Genomic DNA, 22,784 nt, shown 5'->3' with positions numbered 1-22,784 from the left:
TGCCAGCCAAGTGTCGTGTGATAAATATATTGCAGCCAACCTCACGCACATCCGCAAAAACATCACCGTCAAAAGCAGTCTGTCACGATACAACGGTGTGAAATACACGTGCTTGAGGTGACATGAGTTCCTTTACTTCCTCCAAAATAGATAGTCCTCATTATAGTTACAATACAGCCGGTGAAGACAAAGAGGGAAGGAAATGGCAAGGGAAGCAACGCATAAACCTTGAGGCTTCACTTCCAATCAGGCCCGATCCTCTGACGCCTGACATTTGGACTAACAATGGCCAGCACGACTGTGAGTAAGAACAGGGCCCAGGGGAGGGGCCGGCCCCTAACCGTGTGGCCCACCCTGACCCATCGCCACTGAGAGCGAGGGCATGTCAGCACAATCACATTATGCTAGATAAATGCCCAGCCAGACACCAAATGTGTATGTCTTCTTTATAAGAGAAGCCTGCCACATGGCCCAATTTGGACAACTTTTGAGTCTGAACATAACACTCGAGTATGTGTGTGCGTGTGTCTCACCAACACATGCTTGATGCCCTTGAGCGTGGCGACAGACAGCTGCACAGTGGTGAAGTTCAGAAAGGGCACTGTGAGCATGACTTGTCCACAATGCGCGCTTATGAAACACTGCCTGTCGGCCTGATAACTCCTTCAACGACTCCATCGCGCACGCTGCGTGACACACAACTTTTACGAGCCCGCTTTTTCATTTGATCATAAATAAGGACGTTCTAGCAGGATTAGCTCAAGAATGCGCCCCTCTATACATCACTGATGAGCATTTATCCCCTCATCTTTACAACATTGTCTCCACCAAGAAGTACAGTTTGGCATGTGTTTAGAGTTCCCAGCGGTGTTTTCATTCAAGGGAAAACGAAGTGGAGCACCAATCTCCTCTAGGCAACGTACCATGAACACAACAGTCTGTGTCTAATGTTATTCTTTCACTTTTCATATAATGACATACAAAAAAAGCGCTCTACAAAGTTTAAGCAAACACGGTTCAAATCAAGCACTTAAAGCGAAAGTCAACCAAAACATTTTTTTTTTTCGAAAATATGTTCCATGCAGGCCCACTAGATGAAACAAGGCATTCTGATTCATAATGCGTTTGTGGAATATGATTTTAGCAGCAAAATCCACCCGTTTTTAGCCATCTCATGCGGCGGCCATTCTGTCATTTTCACTTCTGTCGACTGAAAATGACATCACAACTACTCAGGGCTCAGCTTCGGAAAGCAGGTCAGCCGTGATTGGTCGGTACCTGAGCCCCGGGTAGTTGTGATGTAATTTTCAGTCGACAGAAGTGACAAAATGGTCGCCCCCAGAGATGGCTAAAACGGGTTTATTTTGCTGCTTAACTCATGTTTCATATTAATCAGAATGCCTTGTTTCAACTAGTGGGCCCACATAGAACATATTCTCGAAAAACATGTTTGGGTTTACTTCCACTTTAAGGTGTCACAAAATAAATGGAAATCAAAGGTGCCGTTTTTGCATAATTACTAGCCAACCAACCCGGTAACAAGCGGAAATACAACCTCTCACCTCTGTGCTTGGTAGAGGAAGCTAGTGTGTGTGATTCATTATAAGACCAAATGTATCTCTGACAAAGCAACAGACTTGCAAATATTCATTGTCCCTGCCTACAACACACACTGGAAAGGCCACTTACGCCTTGGCAATAGTTCGTAACAGCTTCAATGGGCAATGAAAATAAAGGCATTTGCCGGTTACACACACTAGAATGGAAAATCTAACACGTCTCGGTGCAAAATTAGACAGCACACCACGCCTGATTTGCAGCAGGCACGACAAGAGGGCTCATACAGTTAAGGTCCAACACAATCCGTTCCAGGATGCTCGTTGGGATTTAAAAACATAAATTGCAACTGAAAAAAAAAAAAAAAAAAAAAAAAGAATTAGCAGTGGTAGCCTTTGGCACATCTGGCTCATAGTTCCGAGGTTTGGGGGTTGAATTCGGCTCAGCAATTCCTGTGTGGAGTTAATGCTAAATTAAGTGTAAATTGTCCATAGGTGCTGCAGCTCACCCGCAACCCTAATGAGGACGAGCAGTACAGAAAGAGGATGACATTCCAAATTGTAGAACCTCGGGGGTGTTGGACTACAAAGGTTTGACACCGCAAATTGAATCACTACTCGGTATTCATGTTTGGAATGGAACTTATTGGAAAGACAGAAAGCTTTATATGCTGGATTTGGCAGGGTGTTATTTCTCTTTACCGTGACTACCGTGGTGCGTTTCCACAGTCAAATTTACTGTATCGCTTTTAGGCAGCCGTGTTATCAACTGGACCTAAAGTGTTCGGTAATGCCACTTTCTCACGACACGCTACTGGCTCGGCTGTAATCGATTTGGTTCGTCGCCGTCGGTTTTCCACTTCAAAATAGTGCAGTGGGATATTGCGCAAGCCAAGCCATGCTGAAAACATCAATGTGAACAGGACATGAACGAGACTCTTGTATTCTTCTTGGCGTGCGTGTCGCTGTTGGCCTCAGTAAGGAGACGCATTTTCTTCAAGAGGAAACAGCAGAGCGGAGCGTGTGCGGTATGATACAGCAACATGTCATTTCTCCTCGCATATCCTCGAATCGAGCAACCCGTTTGAATCACCCACACGGTATCATTTGGAACCCTGTATGACCAGGTACGAGAAATAAAAAGTGGCTGTCGGTTCCTAGATTTGCCAGCGGAAAAGTGTCAATAACAGGCATGAGTCACACTATTGACTGGTTGGCAGACAGTTGTCAAAATCAAAAACTTTTTAGCAATAAAAAACGTGACACTGTGTCACACACTACCTCGTGCATTCAGAGGAAGATTTACTGTTCCGAACAAAACTGTATTGTGCTACTCGGTGGAAAAGTGGCTCATGTTGACTGTTAATGCCTGTAAAAGTGAAAGCAAGCGTTTGTCAAACTTGAGGTAAACAGAAATGGAAACGCATTATAAAGCCTCTAAAGGCTGTTTGACAGCCTTTTGCCTTCGCGGCAACCTGTGACTGTTAATCTCGCTGCGAGTGCGAGCGAGAGAGTGAGAGCTGTTGTCGTTGGCAGGCGTCACAACCTAAATGCCTCCAGGTCGGAGGGATTCACAACCGTGACACCGCACCCCTCCTCCAGACTGACGATTTTCTGTGTTTGCCAATGCTGCTATTACCATCTTGTTAGCTAACAACTTGAACAAACGGAATCCTCATCAACAAACAAATCTGAAATTACAATCCTGAATTTCACACGACTTCATTGATATTTGCTAAAGGTGAGCAAACTTTTAGTGGATTTCATTCCTTGGCAACCATGTGTGCTGCTCTAAGGAGGATATCCATACTATGGCAATAACTTAATCCCATAATGATTTACTATGACGGCAGACAGGATTTCAAAGTTTAGAATATATATATATATATATATATTTTTTTCAAACACAGAAGGTAGGCCATACCGGGACTGGATCTCTTCTTCCCCCGAGGCTGTGTAATTATATCAGAGGATGTCCTTTTAAACACGTGCGCTTGCACGCACACAGTCATGGGTAACATATATATGTTCCAAACCTGAGGCATTTCTCACCGAGCCCCCTGTCGAGTGAACGATTTCTCTAAACTGCACCCTTGGGCAAGCGAATGACTGGAAGATGGCCTGTCAGGCAGCCATTGGTTCACTTCCCAGTGCACAAACACACACGCACGCAATCTGTGGGCCCACAGTCATGTGAGGGGGGAAATGGGTGATAAAATCCTCATTTTCCTTCATTGCCGGGTCATTTGTCTTCGTCGCGCAGGGGTGGGGGGATTGCCAGTCATGGAAATAGTGGCCGACAATAAAGCTGAGTCACGTCATGCCTTCATCCATCATTTCGCTGTAAGTCTCACCGGCTACTTTATTCTTTTTTTTTTTTTTTTTTACACTTGCCTCTTTGGCTTTCACTCTTTAGAGTTTGACCAGTCAACATTGAAGGTCATGTCACTGTTGGAAGTTGTGAATACTTTTCAAGAGCAAAGCTAAGTGCACTTGCAGGTGGGGTTTTTACTCATTTGCCGCACCTCACTGACCTGTGCCAAGCTACTAATTTGGTGGAAATGGAGCACCTGCTTAAAACGCCGTTGGTGTTGAAAATCACCATTTTACTGCACAGCATAGGTTTAATAATCCCAGTTTGAGCAGCACAAAAGTATTTAAGTATCCTTTTGAGGGGTTATTGTCCATTTTCTATATTGCAGGGCTGGACTGGCCATATGGCATACAGGGCGGATGCCCGGTGGGCTAGCGTCTTTTGGGGCCGATGCACTGTTACTTAATTACCATTGTCCTCCTTTTTTTTTTTTTTTTCCCCCCAAGAGACCAGACTACAATTTAGAGGGAGCAGCCCATTAATCCATTTAAAATATAGACAGCAAACTGAACCAATCAACATCAGGGGCAGAGCTATCTGATAGCCACTGGTGGTCAGGAGTCACGTCTGAATAGAAATTGCATAATAAACTGTCTATAGAGTAGAGTGTTTGATTCCTACAGTCAATGTCAATTACATCCATTATTTTCACACCATAGCGGGCAAACAACCTCCAAGTCATTTTTGTAATGAATAAAGGGTGGGAAACACTGCAGAGCCGATGCAAAGATTAATCCAAGCCTGAAAAAACAAACCCTGGAGCCAATTAGTGTCCTCTATTTTACCGCAATCGCTTTAACACTAGCTCAATCAATTACCCCCAATCTATTAAAACTTCAATCAACTAATTGATCCATATCCTACTTAGAAGATTTATTGACAGAAGAAATCCAAATGCTTCCTCTCTTCACCCACTAGAGAGGGTGGACATTTGCCATGAAGAACAACTCATTTCTCAGGAGCAAACCGAAGCAGCAAGTCTGTTCTTCCCTCACAACTGTCCATTAGTATGTGGTGCTTTTGAATGGCACAGTTAGTGAGGCTAACATGAGGCTGGAGCAAGAGCTGTCAATTATTTTGCTCTCACACTTCAACAAGCCGCACAGGTGATGGAGAGGGTGGCTCCAGGTAAAATCCTCATCATCTCGCCTTCCTTCTATTCACACACGCACACTGCCTGAGACACCTACACATTTCTGAATCGAGTAAGGCTCATGCACTTTATGGTGTGTGTGTGTGTGTGTGCGGATGACTCAGCAGCACTCAGCCCTCATGGGGACACAGGCTGCCTGTTAGCGCTCTGCTACCTGCCTGAATCGATGCGTCACCATCCCACCTGAATGCCGCAGACAGGATAAGAGCAGAAATGCCGAGAGGAGTGCAATTGTCTCCAAGCACAAACCGACGCTCTCCATCGTCCTTCGTCCATTTCTGTCCTTTTCGCAACAAAAGATCCCGACAGTGTCTAAACAACTGCTATCACCAAACAAAACATGTTATTTGATTTGGGCGAACAGAGGTTTGTCCCTTTACACTGGGACGGCAAGGTTTTCCATATGTCAGTCAACATGCATTCTTTCCTTGTCAAGCACCACCAATTGGTCAGTTTTGCCACCAAAATTACAAATGTAAAAGTCTAACCCTTAATTGCCTTGCATCTCTGATTCACCGTTGATGCAGTTCTACACACGCATTTTCTATTGGCAAGCAGTTATCGTTACGTAGCAGTTCTCGTTCTGGTCAAAGATATTGAGCCGATAACCATATGACTGACTGCTGGTCACTCAATAATTACAAAAGGAAATCACTCCCCCCCGCCCCCAAATATTTACAAGAATATGTTCTATGCACACCCACTCGTCTAAATACAGCATTTTGATGACCATTGCGATTGTGAAAAACGAGTTAAGAAGCACAATACACCGTGTTTTTATCCATCTCGGGGGGCGGCCATTTTGTCACTTGCTGTTGAGTGACTGTGATGTCATTGTCAGTCGACAGCATGTGACAAAATGGCCGCCACGTCAGATGGATAAAAATGGGTGGATTTTACTACTTAACTCGTATTCCACAAACAAAATATCCGAGCTGGGCATATTCCTAAAAAATTGAGCGTCCAAAGGAAGCCCGTTTAAAATTAGGGGTATAGAGAGAGCCTATAGACAGATACTATTTTTTCCCCCCGGAAAAAAAGGCGAATGACGGACGACGGAAGGGTACCCACACTGCAGACGGATGACGATTAACGTACGCTCAATTTTCAGTAAAATGCCCAGCTCTGCTCGCGGGGCTGCATGGAACACATTATTTTAATGATTTTTGGGATGACTTCCTCTTTAAGCAGAAAAATTCCAACAACAATGAGGCGTCGATTCCATCAACACAGCCAAACAATCTTGTCACATTGGCTCCACTCTCGCAACAAAGGAAGGAGAAACAACTCTGTTCCAGGACAGCTGTGAAACAATCAAACTTAGTGGACAGCAGCTTTCTTAAACTAAGGAGGCAACATAGACACATCACAGATACTTAATAGTAAATATGAGCTTATTTGTCGAAAGCAAGCAGCGTCAGCCCGGGTATGAAAATAATGAACGTTTTCACCCAAGCAGACGTCACTTCTTAGTGAAATTTGTTTTATCACACAGTTTTGCTCTTATCGGGTTGTGACTTTATGCAAATTATCTTTCTTTGCTTTGATGATTAAAAAAAAAAAAAAAGTGTGAACGCTTAGCGACCTGACCAAATGGCGCACCAGGTAGTGTAAAGACGTATTATATGATTTTGGTCCACCAACGCACTTAGCATAGCAATCTTGTTACATTGGCTTCAATCTTGCAGCAAAGGAAGTAGACTCCATTCCAGAACAGCTGTGATACAATCAAACTTATTGGAAAGCAGATTTCCTAAAGTCAAGAGGCAACATGGACACTGGCGCAAAAATAAAAATGTTTTCTTCAGAGCGAGGCCTCGCACATCTGGTCTGCACTATCCCTTGATGGATATGTCACAGCAAAGTATTTCATAAATCAACACTGAGAAAACAATATGCACTTAAAGAAACACAAGCCCAAACACACATCTGCCTTTTAGTTTTCTGTAAGCGTGAAAGACAAGGCGACTAATCCAGTTTCCATACACATTCCCCAAACAAGCAAATTAGGATAATTTATGACTCTAGATTGCACATGAATGTGACGAGTGGACCACTACTCTATCAGTGACTATTAGAGAGCCATTTGTAACTCTATGGTCAGGTCCTCATCAAGTTTTGACACAAACCATTTCGTTTGGTTTCGATGTCATGCTATCGGCTCCAACAAGTCATGTGGCCGAACGAGTTAGACTAAACGCCGCGTTCAAACCTGTCAAGTCTGTTTCAACAAATACAAACTCTGTGTTGTGGGTCCGCTTGCAAGTGACTGGTGCGGTTCTGTTCACTTGAGCAAACAACAAACCCTGCTGGGACCAGCGTGTGTGCATGGCTAACTGGCAGACAGGAACGTGTGCAATGTTATTTTGCAAATAGCAAAATGTAAAATAAATGTACAGTATGCGTCACAGACATGCTTTAATCAGGCTGAGACCTTAGAAGTTTTTTTCATTGCCTCGATGATAACAAAAGGAGATAAATGAATGCAGTTGCTTAGAACAGCAAAATCCACAAATTATGTCCCTCCCTAAAAATGTTCATATAAGTATTAATCGTTTAAAGAGTAAACATACAACAAAAGATGATCTCCAAACAGACAAACTCACCTTAGAATATTACCTTTAAAAGCAAATGACTTACAGAACTGATTTTGGAAAAAAAAAGTGACAAAAATTCACATTTACATGCACGTGGCGATGACTTACTGTAACTTCCACTAACAACCCAGGCTAAATTTCGCTTCCTAGACAAAAAAAAAAGATCTTCAACCTCAATCAAGCCGTGCCACTTCAAAATTGTTTCCACCAATTACTAATGTCCTATTTATCGTGGATTTGGTGCCATCTTGTGGCATCTTAATAAAACGTGAACACTTGTCAGTACTGCAAGAATAAACGCCTGCTTGAGATGACTGTGTAACAATTTGTGTATTGTCTCCGAGATGCAAAGAGGGAATGAGGACTTATCTCCTGAGGCCGAAGCTCTCTTCGTAATGCACGATTGCGACACCATAGCCACTAGTGCTGACTCGATGTCACATTAGTGCTGTTGGGAATGAGTAAAACGACAGTATGTTGTGATTACAAAAACAGTTTTCTATAGCGCTTGTTGTCAATATTGTCAATATGGCTAAGCTGAAGCTTATCTGATTCCGAGTGGAGTCAGCGGGTTCTCCTCAAATTCGTCTCGGATGATGTTAAGTGGACACATGCTCGGTTCTGTGAAAAACGAACATTTTCGGCGTGCCTGAGGACTGAGGCCAGTTAGGTTTATGGTCTCACGTGCCGCAGTTGCTGATAAACGCCACGGCTGCCAGCGCCTCTGGTCCAATTAAGTTGTGTTTTTGTGGCAGAAACAATAACTCCCATGACCATCTGATTTCTCATTGCTTATAATGATAATACGCTGTGCGCTTTTGACAAACTGAGGTTGTTTGTTTTTTTTTCCCAGTAATGAGAAGCAGATTAGATTCAAAGTCAAAAGTTGTGGAGCGCAAACAATAGACAGAAGCAAAAACATCTCCTATTGATATCAAAGCAAGCAATTGTTACTCAGTAGCTAATGAAAAGAAAATGTGCAGGGATGCGAGGTTGCTGCAGGGTTGCCTTTGACACTGTGACTGTATACTTGGAGATGAAGACATTACAATTCCTCTGCTGTGTTGACAAGCACCAAAGGTTAAATATGGAGCGCGTGCGTGTATGTGTGTTGGACAGGGGTGGTGGTGGGGGACGGGGGTGGACTCATGAATTATAATGTGAGCTGTCAGTGTGAGCTTGTCCTCAGGATGGTGAAGTGGCCAGTTCATGTTGGGACAAGGCGTATTGGTGCTTGATTAGAACCCTGCTAAGATTTTAAAAAAATACGCAGCACACGCAAGGACCGAACAGCTGCGTAGCATGCCCGTCTGCGACCGTAATCACAATGTATGTGATACAAATAATCGTCACATTATCGGAACAGCTTGTTGAGCCGGAAAGCATGGAAGGCGGGGATGATGATGATGATGATGGTGGGGGGAGGCGGGAAACAGAGATGGAGAGAGGGGGAGGGGCAGGTCACCCCTGGGGCTTGGCGTGGTGCGGGGCAAGACGTGAAGGTCATGTCGCTGAGCATCAGATCAGCCGGGCCACTGGGCTGCGCAGGGAGCATTAGTGAGCCTTTCAAAGAATGGCATCACCAAAACGCATTTCAGGTATGTGCTGGATATCAGCCGGACTTTGGTGCGTCCAAGGCAAGGTCGGCGTTGAGATTCGAATCCCAAGTCACGGAACTATGAGGGAGTCATGCTCACTGCTAGCCAAGGTGTTGCCACCCAAATGTTGACAACGTACTGCAAGCGCTTCCTTTGAGGTTGTCTGCATGCATACAAACGCAAAGGTAATGATTTTCTACTGTTCACATTCGTTACTGCTGTTGCAAAAGCCAGCTTTAAATTCAAAGTGGGACCTATGTAGACCAAGAACCATGAAGAAGTATGAATTTATGGTCTTGCGGGGTTGAAGGAAAATATGCCTCCAATCATAAATAACATCTTTGATGTGCGTTTGCTTTTACTTAAGCTCTTTTTTGGGGGGGAAATCAACCCAAACACATTCTTTTCAAGAATATGTTTCCAGCAGGCCCACTAGTTGAAACACAGCATTCTGATTAATATTGCGTTTTGTGGAATATGGGTTGAGCAGCAAAATCCACCCCTTTTTAGCTATCTCTGGAGGCAGCCATTTTGTCACTTCTGAAGACTATAAATGACAACTGCTCTGGGCTCAGGTAATGACCAATCACGGCTCAGCTTCAGAAAACAGATCAGCCGCGACTGGTCGTTACCTGAGCCCTGAGCATCTGTGATGTCATATTCAGTCGACAGAAGTGACAAAATGGCCGCCCCCGGTGATGGCTAAAAACGGGTGGATTAACTCTTATTCCACAAACAATATTTATCAGAATGCCTTGTTTCAACTAGCGGGCTTGTATAGAACATATTCCTGAAATAAGTATGCTTGGGTTGACTTTCGCTTTAATGAAAATGGAAGGATCAGCCTTAGTCAAGCGGAAGTCAAGTCTTTCTTTATAATATTGTTCTACGCGACTTCACTAGTCTAAACACAATATTCTGATTAATGTTGCATTTGTGGAATATGGAGTAAGCAGGAAAATCCACCTGATTTTATCCATCTCAGGGGGCGGCCATTTTGCCTTGTACTGCCACTAGCTGGCGACTGAAAATGACATTACAGGGCCTAAGGGTGCATCTTGCAAACCTCACATGATCGAACCCAGAAAATAGGTGAGCCTTGAGGGTCATTACCTGAGCCCTTAGGTACTGCGATGTCATAAAAATGTCCGTTCCATAAGAGGGACAAAACGGGTGGATTTTGAGCTATACAAAAAATGGACAAATGTGATTTATAACCGGCGTAATTAGTTTTTACCATCAGATTATTTCTCATTCCATTATTTCAATGGGAAAGCTTTTTTTTCCTAAAACCTCATCAATCAGTGTCCTATATTAGACTGTGTTCAATCTCAGATGCTCCACTAATGTTTTCATCCCAGGTGGAATAACGCGCACTCTTTTAACAGGTGTTGTCAGTTCCTGTATATAGAATAGTCACTGGAGTGGAGCACACTGAACCTTCAGAAAGCTGCGCTGTGACTCAGAGAACAAGTAGTGTGGGAGGAAAGAATATTGACTCCACAACAAAACAAATAGATTCTTTCTGGCGCATGACGTTTCCTTGACACCTTAACTCTTAACGTGATATAGAAGGAACATCTATGATTGGGTCTGATGTGTGTGTGTGTGACTGTGTGTAGGATAAAACAGTCTGGCCTCCTCTGAAACATTTCAATAAATAACTATTCCCCAAAATGGCTGCTTTACTCACAGGTCAAATTCACCGCAGTGTGAGAGAGGAGATTCCCAAGGGAAAAGAGAATGAGTGAAGGCGTGCCGGCTGCTGGCCAATATCCGCTCTCCTCCTTACCTGAGTGACACCATGCACCTTGTGTGTCTCCTGAAATCCATACCTTGGTTTCTTTATGATACAGCAAAATAAACATTTCAATAACTATAAACACTGCATGTTTGCCCCTTTCTTTTTTTCTTTTTTTTTGGAAGTCAACCCAAACATATTTTTTTCAAGAATATGCTGTATTCTGATTAATATTGCGTTTGTGGAATATGAGTTAAGCAACAAAATCCACCTGTTTTTAGGCATTTCTGGGGGCGGCCATTTTGTCACTTCTGTTGACTGAATATGACATCACAGATGCTCAGGGTTCAGATAACGACCGATCATGGCTCAGCTTCAGAAAACAGGTGGGCCGTGATTGGTCGTTACCTGAGCAGTTGTGATGTCATTTTCAGTCGACAGAAGTGACAAAATGGCCGCCCCCGGAGATAGCTAAAAACGGGTGGATTAACTCTTATTCCACAAACACAATACTTATCAGAATGCCTTGATTCAACTAGTGGGCATGCATTGGACATATTCTTAAAAAATATACGTTTGGGTTGACTTCCGCTTTAAGGTTTTAAAGGTTTACCATTACAGAGTTTAGCCTTGTAACTCTGGACAATGCCAAACTACACCATGACGCCCAGTGCTGTATTCTCTGTAGTTGTGCTTTCTGTTCTGGGAAGAAAAGCAAAAAAAAAAAAAAAGTAATAAAAGGTAAAAGTATGTTCATCTACGACTGATAATATAAATTTGTCGCCCATACCAAAACAGCTGTCTGATGTGTTCTCGTGGTGGTCTGCCACATGGCGTCATACACCTTCCAGGACCAGCCATGTTCACACATTAGTGTGTATGACCTCCGCTAGATGACAATGTGAGATTGTGCCTCAGATCAAACATGTTTTCCTTGCAGCCCATGGCTAACAAACACACGCACACATTTTCTCATTTTGAAGCAATGCCCTCAAACACGCTATCACACCCGATGCTACTGTGCTCAAAGAGCGTTGCTAACATTACGGATGATGAAGAATCATAGAACTGTTTTGAACACAAGGTTATTTTAGCTGACGGAAACTAACGAAATAACTAAATCATTCACAAAATAAAATAAAAACTAAAATTATTTTAAAGACAAAAACTAACTGAAACTACATTTTACCTTTATAAAACTAGCTATTAAACTACTTTTAAAAAACTCACCCTGAAAACTAAACTCAAAACAAATTAAAAACTAACTATAATTAAAATTCCCAAACTATAATTACCCTGGCTGAATAGATAGTGAAGCACATAAACTGTGTCTCAGACTCTTACTGCATGCTGTAAATGACAAAACGTATTAGTTCTGCGCAGTCTGCCCCAGTTCTCTCCAATTCTCCATGATTCTTTTGCAGTCTCATTTGACATAAATTGTAATATTATTTGGTGTGTTCATTCATCCATCCATTTTTTTTTAATAGCCCCAATCCTTATTAAGGGTGCGGTTGAACTGGAGTCCGCACCAGCCGACTTTCAGAATCAGGGTACATTCTGGACTCATCCCCAGTCAATCACAGGGCCTGTTTAATATTATTCTGAAAAAAATATGTTTGTACGTATGAAGGCCTCAGCAGAAATATGCTTCGAACACTAATGTGACGAATGACCACAGAAGTCAATGATTGCATTCCATTGAATTCCTTCGTCTATAAAGGGCAACAATCAAAAATGGCTCCTTGGCAATCAGAAATGCAGCCGCTCTAGTTCACCTTCATAAATCAAGCAGCCGCATCAGCGAATGATTCACAAAGTGTTACATACATACACCTTCGGAGGATGAGTCATGTAAGAATAATAGCACAAGGTAGATTCAACGGCGGCCTTGCTGAAATGTGAAGAAAAGGTTTCAGCGAAAAAGGTTTCCGTGTTAATGGTTCAGATGTTGGGGGAATAAGCCGCCCTTGAGTAAATTCACCTTTGATGAAGACTTTATAAAATAGCATTTAAAAAAAAAAAGATCCCAAACAAACACATACAAGGAAATGCGCTGTATGAACACTAATGGATAAGTCGTCAGCAGCAGCAGCGGCGGCAGTTCTGTCCCTATGACATTAAAGTAGGAACAGCAGTTGAAAAGAACGTGTTTAATTAACTGATGTGACGACAAAGACTTGCGGCTGATGAGTAGGGTGCCACACCTAATCCCACTGAGGCACAAGCAACAAAGGCTCTTGTTTATTAACGATGCTCATGAGGCAACAAATGAAGCATGAAATGACTACGTAGAACACGCACATACACACACACCCATCTGCACACACACACACAAACATGCCTGGTAGTGTACAGTGAGAGCAGGGACCCAAAGAACAATTTGTTGTTTCATGCTGAGCAAATGTTCACATACTAAATGAAAAGAACCAATTTCATGGCTCGTGATGGTCAACCGTGTGGGGAATCGTCTTTACAACAAAGAGCCGTGACTGCTATGATCACTATTTTGCACATGAATGATTGTATCGGTCTTACTGTATGACTGCACTTCATGCACACGTCCTCATCTCTAACACCAGTACCACCCTGGGCTACTTTTGACATCGCTATACGTAATGTTAGCATGTTTCGGCAAATCGTGACTAAGCATTTATTTAGGAGATGTCAAATCCACACTTTTGGGGCAATATTACGTACACAAATTCACTAGTTTATTGCAAACTAGAGGCTTATGCACAGCTGGAATGAAGAAGTTATTATCAAGACCTACTCAAAAACTTAGGACCACTGAATGTGCATTTAACAGAAAATATTACATAGGCACCACATTCAAGTGTATTAGTACACATTTATGTGTCAAAGATTTTGCAGTACTACATGGTATGGGTGTGCGATGTACTGTATTGTCGCTGTCCTGTGAAAAACACTTGTTATTTTGACATAAGTTAATTTTTTTTATGTGAATGGGGTTTCCGCATTACAGACGTCGCATTAACTTGAAAATGAGAAAAAAAATCAAATAAAAATCCAAAATTGGACATACGTGTTTTTCACAGGACAGCGACGGTATACAGTATACACGGTAGAAATTTGGCTTATGGTATAGATTTGGACTCCACAGACGAATCGCGACAACGCTTGTTGATGACACCATCGTATCTGCCTCAGTGGGAAAGAGCTCGGTCATGTCGGACAACAGAGCTGGAAAAGCTACCAGCCAGGGGCGGAGCTATGGGTGGGCCTAGGTGTGCACAGTCCCACCCAGATTGACAGATTTATCATTTTATTTGAATATACGATGCGAAATGAGTGAGCGGAATATTCATGCCCATCCTGATTTTTCCAGGCCCACCCATTAGCCACGTTCTGGCTCCGCCCCTGCTACCAGCACATACAGTATAAGATATAGGATTTTAATTCTATACACCATGCATTTGAGGTCACAATGACCAAAACTCAGGTCATGAGTTTGCATTTTTTTTTTCGTTTTGGGGCGGGGCGGGGGCATTTTCTCTTTTCTAACAGACTGTAGCACCACCTATACCTTTATCATAATGTGGTTGATAGATTGAACTTTTTTAATCGAAGACAATACAATACAATAGAACAAAATCGAATTTTAACACGATTGATGTGCATGGAGTGATTTTTGTCGTGCAGGAGTGGGCACAAAAATAGCCATGGCATGAGAATGCTTGGTCCACCTACGATGGCGTGCATGCCAGTTGGTCAAGTCCCACAACCTTTAGTGCAAATCACTAATTCATGACAGAGATAAGACAAATGTGCTGTTTTGGACCACTTTGGTTTTTTTAACCTCCCCTTCTGTCACACAGAATGTGCTTGGCTACACACAGAAAAGAGCAAGACTCTGAGTGGGTGTATTGCTGCCATCTATAGGCAAGAGAGGGCTCGTCCCCCCCCCCCCCCATAACAGTCTCACTGTACTGTGAGCCTAACAATCTGAATATGTTGCTCATTACGAAATCAGAGCACATCGCCACCTCAAAGCGTCCTCATCTAACACAAGTTGACCGGACGTGACCTGCAGGGCACAGCTGATTGGCATTCTGCTGCCCTGATGCCACTGGCCGGCTCACCTGGCAGCAGGTAAAAAGGCGGGAGGCATCATTGACAGGGCCCCCGCCACCCTGTCGCACACCATACACACACATACAAGAAACAGACTTCAAGAGAGAGTATGTTTCAGGTTACTGCCAGTTGAATAAGAATTCTGTCATATGTGGGCAGCGCTTATGTATGCCTCACAGTGTGGATGAGTTAAGTGTACCATTCGCAGGGCATAAGGACCGAGCTCTTAACTCATTCACTGCGAGACATTTCCAGACCCTCTTTTACCATAAGGGTTGAAAAAAATTTGAAAAAAATATATAAATACATTCCGGGGATTGAATAGCTGGACTGTGAAAAGACTGAATGAGTTCAACATGTTTAAACTGTAAATACACCACAAACTATCGTCCACAAAACAGTTATAACTACCATTTCAAACTCATTTTACAACACTGCCCTTTCGAGTACTGACTTAAAAAGTAATCGATTTGGGGGAAAATGTGCCAAAGTCTGCGTGTGTACAAGCACATAGCAAAACTTATCCATACTAACTCAGGCTAAAATTAGCCCCTCCCCGGGCGAAAAAACAAAATACCTTGTCACTCAGTCGAGATGAATCACTTCAACATTCTTTCCAATATCTTTCATTGACACCAATATTTGAGTTGGTGGCATCTTAGGTCGTTTCAGAAAGAGCACAAACACCGTGAATAGGTGTAATAGTTCAGCAGTTAGCTGGGGATAAGTTCCACAGGAAAAAATGTGCATACTGGGTAAATTTATAAATAATGAACCACAAATATGATATTATTGTACATCGGTGAATCCAAATCATTATGGCGTGGCTAACGGGAAATGACCCGATTTCACCTGAACGGTCCAAAAATGGTTTATCATTCAAAAATGTATGAGCTATATTCCAGCAGTCTATAGTGACAGAAAAATGAAATGTTTTCCCACTTGATGACAGAAGGTACAATTAACCTGTGCATCCACATGTTGCCAATTTGCCAAGCATGCAATAACTGAAGTTCAACTAAACGGGTCCAGATTTCACACTCAGCGAGCCAATTTGTGAGTAAATTGAGACAAGATCATAATTTTTGACATTTTTAGTTGGTGGTGTGCCTCGATGTATTTCTACTGTGAAATATGTGCCTTGACTCAATAAAGGCTGCTAAATGCTGCCGCACGTCACGTGGCAGGCAAAAGAGTGATGGCTTAAGTGAAAGCGGCTAATTGGAAGTTTAAGTTGAAATCAGACAGGAAATTGGCTGTGCTTAATTTATGTTCCCTTAATGATTTGCAAATGAAGTCAGCAGCAGAGTATCAATCACAGGTAATGGAAACACAAAGGAAATTTGAGCATTATCTGATGCATTCTAATCAAATATTACATTTAGAGCATTCATGCTGACGCCGTCATTTCGGTGCGGACCCTCTGGACTAAAAATCACGAGCTAACTCTGCTTTTGTGCCAGTGAAATAAAGGCCAGGCCCCGTTCGTGGTTAATGAAATCCACTGTTGACACAGGAAGTCTATCAGAGGGCGCCATGATAGAGGTTCAGTGTGTGTGTGTGTGTGTGTGTGTGTGTGTGTGTGTTCGGGTGATCCACTCATACTCCCGCTGCCTTTCGTGTCTTTGTGTGACAGACAAAGCTGATAGCGCACCGTCTTTCTGGCGAGATAGCATCATTATACAAACGGCACCCTGCCATTATTGACACTGCATTTGTGTCAGTGTGTGAGTGACAAAGAGGGAAAAGAATACGCGGAAGGGTAATGGAGTGTGTGCTGTCAGTTTGCCATGTCCCTCTTTTCCTCTGCACAAACAAGTGTAAAACAACCACACGGTCCATCATCTGCATTTCAATCTAAGTCCTTTTACGAAAAACAAGCTCCTCCGTTAAGGATGCCATTAAAGTGTAATTACAGGACACACGTGGCAGTGGTTGGCCAGGGCTTCGCGAATTAAAAGCACACTACCAAATAAAACCATCAGCAAAAGTATAATTACGAAAATAATGAAAATCTAGGCTCAATTCATTGTTCATTTTGTTGTAAGAATAGCATCAATTGAATGCGCAACATCATTATGTGTCCCTCTGCCATCTAGTGGAGGAGCATTGAATTCTTCTAACTGTCACCATAAGTCACTGGCGTAGATAGATTTTCAGAACAATGAATGGAAATTGCATGATTTCTTATAGCATACTCGGTGATCTCCTGCGGTACACCACAGTTAAAAAAAAAAAAAAGAAAAAAGAAAAAGACTGCAATCTAAACGACGTTTCCACTAAATGGTAGGGTTTAGTTTGGGATGCTTCAATTTGTTAAAAATGACCAGAGTTGGGTTTCCACTGGGCCAGCAAAGTGAATTGGGCAACACAATTACAGCAGCACAGTCTTACTTTAGCAGTTACTTAATTAACCCATTCAGTGCCAGACATTTTCAGACCCTCTTTTACCTCAATGTTTGAAAAATATTAAAAAAAATATAAAGACGTTTCTGAGATTTAATGGCTGGACTGTGAGAAGACAAACAAATGTCCTTGGCAATAAACGAGTTAAATAAATATTGATTGATTAACTTATTCAATCCCAAAGACATATGTTTATGTGAACTCAAACAATTGTGTGTGTGGCTGTATTGAAACACAAGCAAGGGTACTGAAAAGTGGAATGCCTCTGGTCAGACAATTGACCGAAAGTGAAATACGGTAGGTAGGTATGTGTTGCTCCACTGCAACTAGCACTTCGACAAAATGGTTGTGAAGTGAACTCAACTGACTGGTGGAAATGTGACTTATGAACCCTAGATGAGAAATAATTGGGAAACCTATCTCGGTGCGCGGTTCATGGCATTCACGTTATGCTGGGCTTATATATATATATTTTTTTACAAGCTCAAGTAGGCTCACATATGTTCCTCACCGGGACAGCTGCAGTGACACTTCCTGCCATGATATCGGAACATTACGCCTTGCAAAGAGCTGATAGCGCCACTGTGGAAGGCAGTGAAATCCCCTGGAAAGAGCCTCTCAAATCCAGAGCACAGGCCTGCAATAAAGAACCAGAATCTGTGTTTGCCACTTCTGCTGGTGCAAGAGAAGATTCCAGAGCCGGAATAGAGACGAATAAGGCATTAAGTGCGGGGCTGAGAAGTGTCATAATAATAGGAGCAAGGGACAATGCCTCAATAGTATCCCAAGGAAAGAAAGGACACATGAGAGTAGAAGGGACGATAAGACTGTTGTCTTATCTTGGTGAGTGGGGCGGAATTAAATCATGTGCCTCTTTGGTGAACGTGCACACATCATCATCATCATACAATCACCCTTCAAGTGGCATCCAGGGGAGAGCTGAGAGGGGTTCAGGGGATTTAAGGCAGTGTTACCCCCTGACACACTCTTACTTGGATGCAATAAATTCACAGGATGTTAAATTGTTTTTTTTTATAACCACTAAGAAAACAGAAATAGAAAGTGAGGAGCCACCGCCTTTAAGCTGCCCGTCTCTACCGTCACCACGCTACCTGGCCCCGCCTCCTGCCCCGACCCTTCACCCCTACTTTAAAAGGGGACTTCATCAACCACTGATATTGTTAGGCTTCGTTTTTTTTTATTGCCATTGTTCAGAGGGCTTTCGCTTCGCCGGTGTCAGCCATGAAAGTGTCAGATCTGGCACGGGCCAACCTTCGGCTCGCGTGCAGTGACAGGCACAGATTCAGTCCAGACACTGAGGTCAGATCCCCTGCTGTTATCGCTACACCCTGCAAAGACCGAGCACCCTTTGGATGTCCGCTCTCTGTCTACAGTCTGCGAATGCTGGCTCGAAAAGAGAGCGGCTATCCTTATTGAGGGACATGCTGTCCAGATGGTGTGGTCAGTGTTGTCACAGGAAACTCAAAGGCAGAGACACTGCAAAAGGGAAGGGAAATTCCTATGGGCCACCGAGTGATGGCTGACATTGGCCCTTATCACTTACAATATAATTCAGAATTTTAATTTTTTTTATTCCCACGGAGCAATTTAGTGGCATGCACTGCTTTCCACACTGCTATGTGTTTAAACCCCCCCCGCACAGCACCATTACTTGCTGTTGCTGGCTGGTGGCTAGTATGATCCTTAAAAGAAAGCTCATATTGCTCCATCGGTGGATTCCGCAGAAAAAAAATTAAAAAATAAAAAACAACTCAACCCACTTTGAGCGAATTTTCAAAATACATAGCTTGTGAAAGAATAAAAATGTAAAAAAAAAATTAAAAAAAACGTAATTCTTTACGATTTTAATGAAATGAAGGTCCTAGCTGGAGGCTGTCACAGCTGACTTCAAGTGAGTACAAACTGGACTAATCACCAGTCAATCTGACTGACGCAGATTCAGACAAGCACTCGCATTAAGACCAAATGGCCATCAGCCTTCAATGAACACAACATCACGTACAGGTTTTTGGAATGTGGACGGGAGTATCAGACGAATATCCGAGCAAGAACAGAAACATTCAAGTCAGCACAAAATTGAACTGAACACTTGTATTGTAATTATTATTGTCAGATCTGTACATTGGTTGTTCTTCTCCGTACGTCACTTCATCAAGTCATATTCCGCGCGAGGACATTTATTTAATTTCTATCTTTTTTTCAAGGCGTTAAGAACACTTCAAATGTTGCATTTTAGAGTCGTTCTGCAGGTTTATTATAACATTAAGATCACTTCTATTTTGAGAGACTCCTGTTGCCTCTAATCCAACACAAGCAGGATTTGCTCTTGACTGATAAGCGCAGTTACGCAACGTTTTCTCTGCATTTTGACAGTTTTGCGGTGGACAACATAAATAGCAGCAGCACTGCCTGAGGTGTGGCTTAAATTGACATTGCATTACAGTACAACGCGGGAACAGACACTTTCCTTACACTGACTTTAATAGAATCCTATTGCCCAGGAGCCACAATAGCTCCATAAAATCATGCGATGCATCCTTGACTGAGACAAACATGTTATAAAAACACGGCGATGGGATCCCATATACTGTAAGAGATGTGAGTTGTTTGCAGTGTTAATAACACAATGAGAGTCAAAGTGAATGTCTCACAGTGCCAATGAAAATTGAACATATATATAAATATAGATAGTATAGTATAGTATAGTATAGTATAGTATAGTATAGTATAGTATAGTACAGTACAGTTCAGTACAGTATATTTCCAAGAGCAAAATATTTGATACAGCTCATGTTTTGGATGTTATTTGATATTAGATTCACACGCGCAACTAATCGCTTATCAAATCAATTGATAATTATTTTTCATAAAAAGATTGTTTAGAGCGCTTTTTTTTTATTTCAAATTGTCCAAATTCAATTTCAGCTTCTGAACAGTACATATTATCCAACGTATGTAGTCATTTATGAGAGCAGACCGATTATCGTTGTTTTGAATCAAAATACAACATTTGCATTTACATTGGAAAACTACGATAACCAATTTTGCCTGACATGTTATGGACCAAACTAGTGACAGAATCATAATTAATTTGTTTGCTCATTTTCTGCACTGTCAATTTGAAATCATTTCCTATTTTGGAATAAATGGATGGTAATTAAAACAATCAACAGATTAAACAATTATTAAATCGTTTGATGCAGCCCTACACCTGCGTACAAAGAGGGTTCAATTAAACTAAGAAGTATGCTTTTGGAATGCGGGAGGTAGCTGGAGTACCGGGAGAAAACCCACACAAGCATGGGGCGAACACACCTCAGAACTGTGAAACAGATGTGCTAACCGCTCGTTCACCGTGTTGCCTTCGCATGTTTAATAAAAGCCGATTCAATTAGCAAGGGTGCTCCCTGGAAGTGTGTGCAAGTGAATGGTGACAGTCATTAATGGAGTCACACATTCTAATTAGGATCACTGGCAACAGCTCACACCCACAAAGCCAAGTTGGCTGGAGAAGGAGAGGGGGAAAGGTGGGGGGGGGGGGGGGGGTCTAGGAGAGAGAAATGGAGGAGTGGATGAAGTCAAAGAAGGAACAAGTTGATGTGTGCAAACTTTTATGTGACTGCATGTGTCTTACTTTACGTGAATTGATCCCCATTAAGTCTTTCTAAAGGGCAGCGGTTTGTCAAAGTCTGACACCACCTCTCGCCGGCTGAACACCCCCTCAGCTGATTGGGAGAGCAGACACTAAAGAGTGCGGAGGCGAGCTGTTGAAGCATAGAGAACATTAAACGACATGACGGAAAGGTTCAAACTCACGCGTCAACTCAAACAATCACCTGTTTGACGGCTGCACTTATGTGTAAAAAAAAAAAAAATAACGTGCTAATTACAGTATATTGAATTCCCTCCCTCCTCCAACGATTACGTTACCTATTGCTGTCAACTGGGCCCCACAAACGGTCCAAGACTGGAGATCAATACTGGTGCATAGAGAAGCATGCCTTGCAAGCTCCACTATGCGGCTGATTCCTCCAATCAAAGTGGTGCCGGTTACCGCGGCAACCACAGTCCCAGGTCTTTCACAGCACCGAGGCGAAGGAGCACGGTTAAGAAGGAAGCTGGCAGGGACAACAAAATCTTTTTAAAAGTCCTAGGAGAGGGTGGGGAAATAAATAAGATGACAAGTATGTGATGTGCATGAAGAGATCCTAATTGACTGAATGAAATAAAGCTAAGCTTCCCTGAGAAACCAAACACCAGACCTGCATCAGGCCTGCGCTTATCTAATTTCACACCCCTACCACATTCAATAAGGGCCGGTCCTCTATTTTCTTTTCAGCCATTGTGCCCCCCTATCTGATATATATCGCCGATATATCCCTCATATTTCTCTAAATCAGTCAATTTAATTAAAGTCCGCGTGTTTCTAATAAAAACCAAATGGCACACAGCAGTGGCTGGGCTTTTTCGGAGCTTGTTTAATCGGAGGATGACTGAATAGGAGAAGGCAATAACCGAGTGAATAGAAGCTGGTATTTGTAAAGAAATGTCAAGGAGAGAGAAGAGATATGAGAGTCACTGGCTGAAAACTCAAACACGACGCGGGGTTCAATATAGGCAATATGTGCATCATGGCGGTCGGGTCAGAGAAGACTAATCCTTGGTGAGGAAGTGGCGTTTGGAGGAGGTATCGACTTGAGTCTCAAACACACACACGCCTGACGCACGGAGTGAAACGATGCACACGCCTAAATCCATCAACATCATGACATCATTGGACCACTGGCCCATCGTGCTTTTTTGTAGCATCTGATGTATTGATAAGATCAAACTGCGATCAGTGAGGCTGATCTATTGATCCGAGGGTCAAAATACTTCTCACTATCTTCATTAATAGCTACACACCACTGCAACTTACAATGAGCACTACATGTGGGACTGTGGACTTACAATAACCTAGCGCAATATTAAGAAACAGCCAATATGATGCAGTGCAGTTCGACATGACCAAACTACACAAAAAATGATAAATCTTATGAGTGCCTTATGAGTGAGCATTGTAATCTTTGTGAAGGCATACATAATTGTAAGTGTAAGAGCTCCCGCAATTCGATTGTATAAGAAACCATAATAGTGTGGTCAGTTAGAAAATGCGTTAGAGTTCTTGGACATGTTATTGCTGAGATAAATTGGCATTAATATGATGAGGGTTCCCTGGACCCCGGCAGTTTGAGAACTCTAAA

At 42.6% G+C, this 22,784-nt stretch overlaps 1 long non-coding RNA gene across 1 annotated transcript in view; it reads right to left on the bottom strand.

Moving 5' to 3' along the window:
• Window positions 1-22,784, bottom strand: part of LOC147142396 (uncharacterized) — a 29,543-nt gene that overhangs the window by 5,906 nt on the left and 853 nt on the right. The window lies entirely within an intron of this gene.

Source organism: Filicampus tigris, chromosome 9, assembly GCF_054856515.1.
Source record: "Filicampus tigris isolate MCC_2025a chromosome 9, RoL_Ftig_1.0, whole genome shotgun sequence".
NCBI classification, from domain to species: Eukaryota; Metazoa; Chordata; class Actinopteri; order Syngnathiformes; family Syngnathidae; genus Filicampus; species Filicampus tigris.
The sequence above is the reverse complement of the archived record's forward strand: the minus strand, read 5'-3'. Positions and strand labels throughout refer to the sequence as shown.